Raw genomic sequence first — 7989 nt, forward strand, 5'->3', positions numbered from 1 at the left:
ACATAAAAGAAATAAAAATAAAATAACACAAAATTTTTACAATATATTTTCCCTGGATAATTGAAGACTGTCGCGATTAACAAATTTTGTGGTGATTATAGACGAGATGGGATTGGGAGAGTTGGAAAAAGATTTCGGGATTTCGTTAAGAGACGGATGGAATGTACGCATATTAGGGTGGAGGTATATTTTAAAAGCAATTGTGGAGGGGGGGGGGGCGCCCATGCCACCTCATCTATTATCTTACACTTGCCATATTATATACACAGGATACAAAAAAACACTAAATGAGAATCTTGTGAAATATAAAATATCCATCGGAGCGAGTCATCTCGCTTAACACCTTATTGGTGAGCAAATGGGTTTGATAACTTGCGGTTTGAAGAGGCTATTGTGAGGCTATCAGTCTATACTTTGGTGTGTAATGTCACTCAACTTATAAAATCCGTTCTTAACCCGTTATTAACGCGTTAAGAACGGATGTAACGGGTAAGAACTTTGTAACTTGCACAGTGAAAATCACTGCCCCACCCTGCGCACGCCTCTGTCATAGAAGGAGGAGCGAATTTTATGAATCGACATTTTCTTGATTAGAGGCCGCATAACAGTTTCATTTTACGTACTACTTGCTATAATACCCGGCGCTGCCCGCGCTTTCTTCAATTACTTAGAGGATTGAAAAAGTGACAAAAACTATTATAAAAGACTTTTATACATATGCTGCCAGCAATAAAGAAATGACAAATCATTTTAATGGCATATACATGTCTAATAAACGTTGTTAGAGAACCAAGGTAAACATTCCAAAAGTCATTGTTGAGGCGTAGGAACCATTGTTTCCCGACGGTTGTTTTAGGCATTTGCCCAGGTGCTCTGACAAACTTTTAATGTAGCCTATCGTTCAAGTCGGGCCCCCGTTAGGTATATATATGCAAAATTTGGCGATGATCAGTCTTAAAATTGAAGATTTGTATAGAGAACATACAGACAGAAAATCAATTTTATGCATAGATTTCCCCTAAAAAAATCATTTTTTGTGCGATTCATTCCATTACAACGAAATTCTTTTTCTGATGATAATTTGTCGTATTTTACTTGAATTTTCACAGACGCTTCTGGTGGGAAAAATGTATGCAGCCATCACGCTTTTTCCGCTAAATAATCGCGTTAGACGAAATCGAGTAGAATGAGTTGAATTTAACGTGGGTAAGATAGGGATGGGGGAGTTGTTCAGAAAGATAAAAAAATAATAAACCCAAGGATTCTCTAGCAGCAAAACGATTTTATTTTGGAATGGATTGATTATTCACACTTAAATAAATCTCGTGAGTTTTAGCTGTTTTAATGAATTTAATTGATAATTTTTAATCCTGTCGGTACTTCTGATGTGAGTGCGGATGTTTTCTTTCCTGAAGAGTCTAGTGTGATAAGTGGCTGCGATGCCATTATTTTAATGAAACAGTTGAGATTCAAGCTGCATTCTTCGTGTGTTTATGAAAACTTCAGTAGCAAGAGAATCGCCAGAGAATTCTGAACATCCCTAGCGAATACGAAAATTCTAGTTTCATTAGGAATATTTTTTTGGTTAAAAATCTGATAGCAATGTCAGTGTTGTAAAAAAGATGTTTAGTGACGTCTGGCGAATTACATTGGAGTGTTTGTCCCACATTCGTCTCATCTAAATCATTAAATCCAACCGATTTCGTTATTTTAACGTCATAATCTTCCAGTATCCAAGCCTATTTTCACGAGAGAAGATTAACATCAAACTCCAGGCCAAATTCAGTAGGTTGCGATTATTAAAATCAACTTTTCGGCCCTGGCCCGAGGTACACGTCCAGATCGCTTAAGTGACATGCGGCTCACTCGCAAATAACTGGAGTCGCTAGTGGTACATTTACAGATCACTTTAGTGACTTGTGGCATGCTTCAAGATCACTTAAGTGATTCGCGCGGCACTTTTCTGGATGATTTAATTGGCCCGGGTACCATAAGCGGGTACAGGCTGTTCGAACGGGGGGAGGGAGGGCGAATTTTCTACCCCACCCGTCCGCCTAAGCTAATAATACAAATTTTTTGGGAAGGGGGAATCTCTCTCTCGCCCTGTACCCTCCTATGCGTGTTACCACGGTGCATTAAGTGATGTGTGTGATATGATGCCCTCAAATTCAAGGGCCCTCCACCCTTACATTTCCACCAAGTTTACACCTATGCCAGCGAAGTGTGGATTATGAGAAAATCTAATAAACACACATATCTACATTATCAGGACCGGAACTAGATGATTGCGGGGGCAAGCACGTGTTTTGACGCCCCCTTGGCAATGTTGAAGAAGGGATTAAAAGGTGAAATTTGCGCCCCGTCTGTTCTGACGCCTGTGGCAACAGACCCCCCCCCCCCGCTAGTTGCTGCCCCGATCATTATACATCCAACAGCCATTTGTAGAATCGACATTTCCATCCGACATCAATTTGAGACTCGAGACGTCGGTCCGCCATCACGGATCGCCATTTCCTTATACTACCGTGAATTATGTGTCAGCGTGCATATAACAACTACTATGCTGTATGCAGATGCTATTTTTATGATTCCGATGTCTTTTCGTTCGGGTTTTTTTTTACGCGGAAAATAATTTTCCTCCGATTTTCAGCGGTTTTACCCGATTTTTCCTCACCCAGCATGGCGCCCACGAAAAACCGGTCAATAGAAATGAGGCTCACGCCTAGACCTATATTATCAAGTGGAAGGATACGAAAATTTTCACTGCGGAGTGATACAAATACACACGCTCGGTGGTTAGGAGTCGTCGAAAAATAGCTCTGGCACAAAATGGCTCCATAGACACTGGACGTGGCTCAAATCCACAGGCACAAGGAAACTACTTCACAGCGCATGCGCCTTCATGAAAGAGAAAAATCTTCCAGCAAGAAAAAAAAAAAAATCCATGAAATATATTTACATAATTTTCGAAATTTTTGACGCAGGAGAAATAATTTTTTTTTGAATTAACAAATGATTAACAAATTCCACACTTCGGCCAAATCTTTTGATGTATCCTTGACTAGGAGGCAAGTTAAAAAAAATCGAAATTTAAATGCTTTCACGTGGAATAACATACAATTAGATATAGCCATGACTAGGGCTAGGATTTTTATGACCCAAAAACGGGTAGAAAATTTGTCTATAAAAAATGCATTAATGCCTTGAAAATCTAAAATATGTCCTAAAAATTGGAAATATAGGCCCTGAAACAGCGGTTCTCAACCTTGTCTGACTCGCGAAGCCCTTTTTAGTATGGGGGCATTTAAGTATTACGTAAGCAGATTTTTAGCCATTTTTGACCTCCCCTCCCCTTGACGGCAAAATTTCGTCAGCAGCTTAGAATATTTCATATTTTCAAGAAGGGGTGGTTGATGACGTAAGCAGCCTTCAACCCCCCCCCCCTTCCATCAAAAGTCAGAAAATCCGAAACCCCCCCCCCCCCCCCCCCTCGATGCTGACGTAATACTTGAATAACTCCTATATAAATTTCTATGGCGGAGCCTTTTTTGTATATAATTTTTATGGCGGACCCCTCGTGTAGACCTCTTTTTTTTTATTTATCTATCAAATTTACTGATTTATTTTATTTTCCTCAAGTCGTCGCGGAGCCCTTGGGAAGTGCACCGGTTGAGAACCGCTGCCCTAAAAAAACCAAGTCGGGGAGCGCAATGGTCTCCTATTCCTGCAGCCATTCGAAGATCCTGTGCATATGGAACTGTGTTTGCCTGAAAACAGTGAAGAATGTGAACATATATTAAGCATAGGTGGAGATAGACATGAAAGGCTGGGGGCATGATGATGCCAGCTCGTATTCAGCTATACTTCACGCGATTTTTAAAACATTTTAACAATTCCAACATGGAAAATTTGGCTTGGAGTTTAACTTTAATCCTGGAAAAAATTGAAGATAGGCACACGGTATAACATAGTTAAATCCTTTGACGAAGAAATATATACATTGGAGACAAATTCCCAGATATATCACCACCATATCTCGCTGATGAACAACGTCTGTTAAACACATTGGCAATTATATGAGAAATTTAATCGGAAAAAAAAGCGGTTCCAGTGGAAACTGTAATTTTCATATTTGTGAGAAATATGGGGAATTCTCTGGCTTTGGTATTCATAAGAAGACGAAGAATGTTTGCTCGTCGGCCGAATCTCGACCAGGTTCTTCAGGAAAGAGAACATCCACACATCAATCAGAAGTAGTGAAGACAGGAAAAAGTATTAACGTATTCATATTGCCTAAAAATTCACGGAATTCATTCATATACAAGTTTGAATATAATTCATTGAAAAAAAAAAGTTCTTTCGCTGTTGGGTTCAATGTTTTTATTCCTTCTAAAGAAAAACCAATCCCTTCTCCTTTCCCATATTCAATTCAATTCACTTTACGTGATTTTGTCTTTCGCGACTATTTTGTGGAACCAGTTAATCGCGTAAATCGTGGGACGGCTACATATGGATATACCGGCTCCGTCATTGATGCATATCTCCGCCCATGATATTAAGGCCTTGTTATCTAAGAAAATTTCGGAACTTCTATACCATAGTTTCCCAAAGGTTTTGTTCCATCGCCCCTCTTCTACAGAATTTTTTTTTTTCTATCGTCGTCCCCTCCCAACTCAAGCGAACCCATAAGGTCCTATGTTATACCAAAGCCTCCTAGAAGTACATCTGGAAGAAGTAGTATCTAGGAGGCTTTGATTATACCCGTAGCTTCTATCGTCCCCTGGACCATTCCAATCGCCCACCAGGGGGCGATATTGCCCACTTTGGGAAACTTCTATATCATAATATTGCATTCAATCACTCCGTTGAAAATTACCTTACCAACGGTTTTGATTAAATAACAAATTCTAGAAAACTTCAATTAGGAACTGGGGCATTCTTGAAAAAAGTCGGGACGGAGGAAAAAAAAACCTGGACAGTCCCGCAAGATATGGGACACCCTATTCACACAGCGACTAATTTTTTAGCAATTTGTATAATCATCCCTTCCCAACAGCGAGCTCTAGATCCGCCCATGTTGAGGGGTTAAAAGACAGTTCGGGGGGGGGGGGTGCCCTTGAGAGACCACTAGATAACCTTGAAGACAAGACTAGCAACGGGTCTATCCAACACCTTCTAAAGCACAAGCATATAGCTAAAGATAGCGCTGGTCTATCTCCTGTTTGAAGAAATCGGTAACGTCACTAGGAGCCTTTGACTACTACACACAAGTTCATCTCCCCTTCAATCTCTATCTAGATTTTCCTAATCTTTTATTAGGAGAATAGCTAAGAAAAAAATTGCATTTGCATTGGAAATGCTTAAATATGGACACGTTAGTAAAATCATGAAAAAACGATGTATCCCGGTAAAAATAGCAAAATGAAAAAAAAATGTGCAAAGTTGTAAAAATCCTAACCCTGGTCATGGCCCTCGCATACTGCAGCAGGGCCGCAACTAGAAACGAAAATTGGGCAAGTGCCTATTTTGGCGCTCCTCTCCCCATAATTTTGAACGAAAAAACAGAGGATCAGACCCCTCCCATACTTGTGGCTCTAGGAGGACTCTTAGGCTAGGGATCTTCGGCGGGTCCCCCCCCCCCTTAACTGTAAGGAGCATGAGTGACTAAATAGCTACCTATAGAGCAAGGGACCTGGTCGGTGAATGGCCTGGTCCCTTAATATATGGGGGGTCCTCAGACAACACTCCCCCCCATAGATAAGAGGGGAGTAGATATAGATCTTATCCATATGTTGGGGACTAGGGGTGTTGTCTCAGATGCATAGGGCCCCCCTTAAAGATGGGATCTGGTACGGTACATAAGTAGTTCGCAATCTGGCGCCATGCCCAGTGGATCCTGAACATTCCTGGGACATTGTGGGAGCAGGCACAAATGAAAATCAAATGGAATTGAGCCATGGCAGGTATTTAGCCAAGTAGTTAAGGTGGGCTGGGGAGATTCAGAAATGTCAATCGTCTCGTTTTAGTCTATAGAAGTGGATCAGAACGGGTGGGGGGGGGGGGCATCTCGTAGCCCTCGAATATTCTAAGGGTAATCAAGGGTAAAAAGCAAGTAATGAAAGGGATCGAAGGGAACACACAAATCTCCGATAATAAAGCATTCAAGAATAAAGCAGAACTTCCCATAAAGCCAGGACCATCCGGGCGTGGTTGAGGGGATCCTCGTGTCCATAAGGGGACCCTACACGATGGTAAGAATATGATTTTCGAGAGTAAGGATGTAAAAGCTGTTATCTCCAGCTAAATACAGGTTCCCAGAGCACCACTTTGCCTGAGGGTCCATGGTAACTCACGGAAGTCCAGCCAAGGAATCCGAGTGGCATGGTGGTAAGATGCTCGTCTACCACCGTGAAGGTTGTTGTCAGGGACCCGGGTTCGAACCCAAGGAAAGATATAGATATTTTCCCTAACGAACTCGAGGTGACCACCGATAGACAGCGCCTTCACTTCCAACCCATCTCACTAATGGCAGTAAATTGCGATATGGCCAGAGTTGGTGTTTGGTGAAGTAGCCTAGGAGTCCGGGGACCGACTAAATTTATAACTCAATATAAATTAAGACCGACTTATTTGTTCACTCTATACGTATGTACAAGAAAAAATAATTCAATAAGTAGAAAGGATCTCGGTCCTGTGGCTGATGGTGGAGGCATGAGAAGAGCCATTACAGCCCAAAGGAGTGGTATTGGTGGAAAGAAGGGTTAATCAATCATATATATTGCTGTCCCGCCCCTACAGGCATAAAGCATGGAAAGAAGGGTTAAGAAACCCTGCTATATACAGGGTGATTATAAAAAAAACTATCCCTACATATGGGCCCCTAACTATCATACCATTCACAGAAACAGAATGAAATTTTGGCATAAGGTATTTTGATGTATGCGCTCAAGAATGATATGGAGAACAACAGTGTCACTCTTAACAGTTACGGTTACAGTGAGAAAATATCAAATGGCAACACCAAGTTTTTTGTATTGGAATGCGATCTCCATTGTGAAAAACAATCATTCATTATATATATGACATGAATGTCGCTCTCCACTTGTTAATACAAGATGTACGGAAGACTGGATGTTGTGAAGATATTTATTATTTGAGATGTTAATTTTTTAAGGAAGGAAAAAACTCATCTCTGCCTCTACCGGGAGTCGAACCCGGGTCCCTCGATTGCCGGACGAGTGCTCTGACTACTAAGACCACCATCATGGTGCTTACTCATTTCTATGAGTAACTACACCATGGTGCTTACTCATTTCTACTCTGGTGATGCCATCTGGGCATCACCAGAGTAGAAATGAGGACCTCGCGCAGGGCCTGTTCCTAAGTTCGGTGCCCTGGAAACAGGCGCGGATCCAGAGCGATGTGTTGGGAGGCGATTAATCATCCCATATTTTACGGAACAGATCTGTTCCCATATGTTTCTGCTCTTGGGAGGGGCAATCCCCCCCCCACCCTCTGGATACGCGTCCGCCTGAACAAATGATTTTTCAGGACTCCTTGCGTGTAGTCTCCTTCGAGGCATACGCAGGGGCATGTATCTAAAATACAAAAGGCAGCTAATTGTGGAGCCCTGAAAGTTTGTGCCATGGGCAGCCCCGTATCTCCTACCACAGCGTCAAAGGTGGAGTCGAGTGATCTAATGTATAGCCACTTTAAATAGCTCCTCAATCTAATGTATATATGAATTGACAATCATAATCGTGCAACCCCAGACTTCCAAGTCTATCTCCGGGTATGGTTTGTTTCTCGCGTAAGTGAACGGGCCCAGTGAACACAACTTATAAAAGATAAAAGGGGGGGGGGGGGGAGGCATTCGGGTGGCAAAATCGGCATCTTTCGATATTTTAATTTTGTTATAAAAATAAATATTTTTAATATTTGACCGTCTTGGAGAAACGGGCTGGGCCCTTCTACCCCAGCCTCGAAAGA

This window comes from Pholcus phalangioides, unplaced genomic scaffold, assembly GCF_987345545.1.
Source record: "Pholcus phalangioides strain wild (caught in Gottingen) unplaced genomic scaffold, Ppha-v1.0 ptg000001l_1, whole genome shotgun sequence".
NCBI lineage: Eukaryota > Metazoa > Arthropoda > Arachnida > Araneae > Pholcidae > Pholcus > Pholcus phalangioides.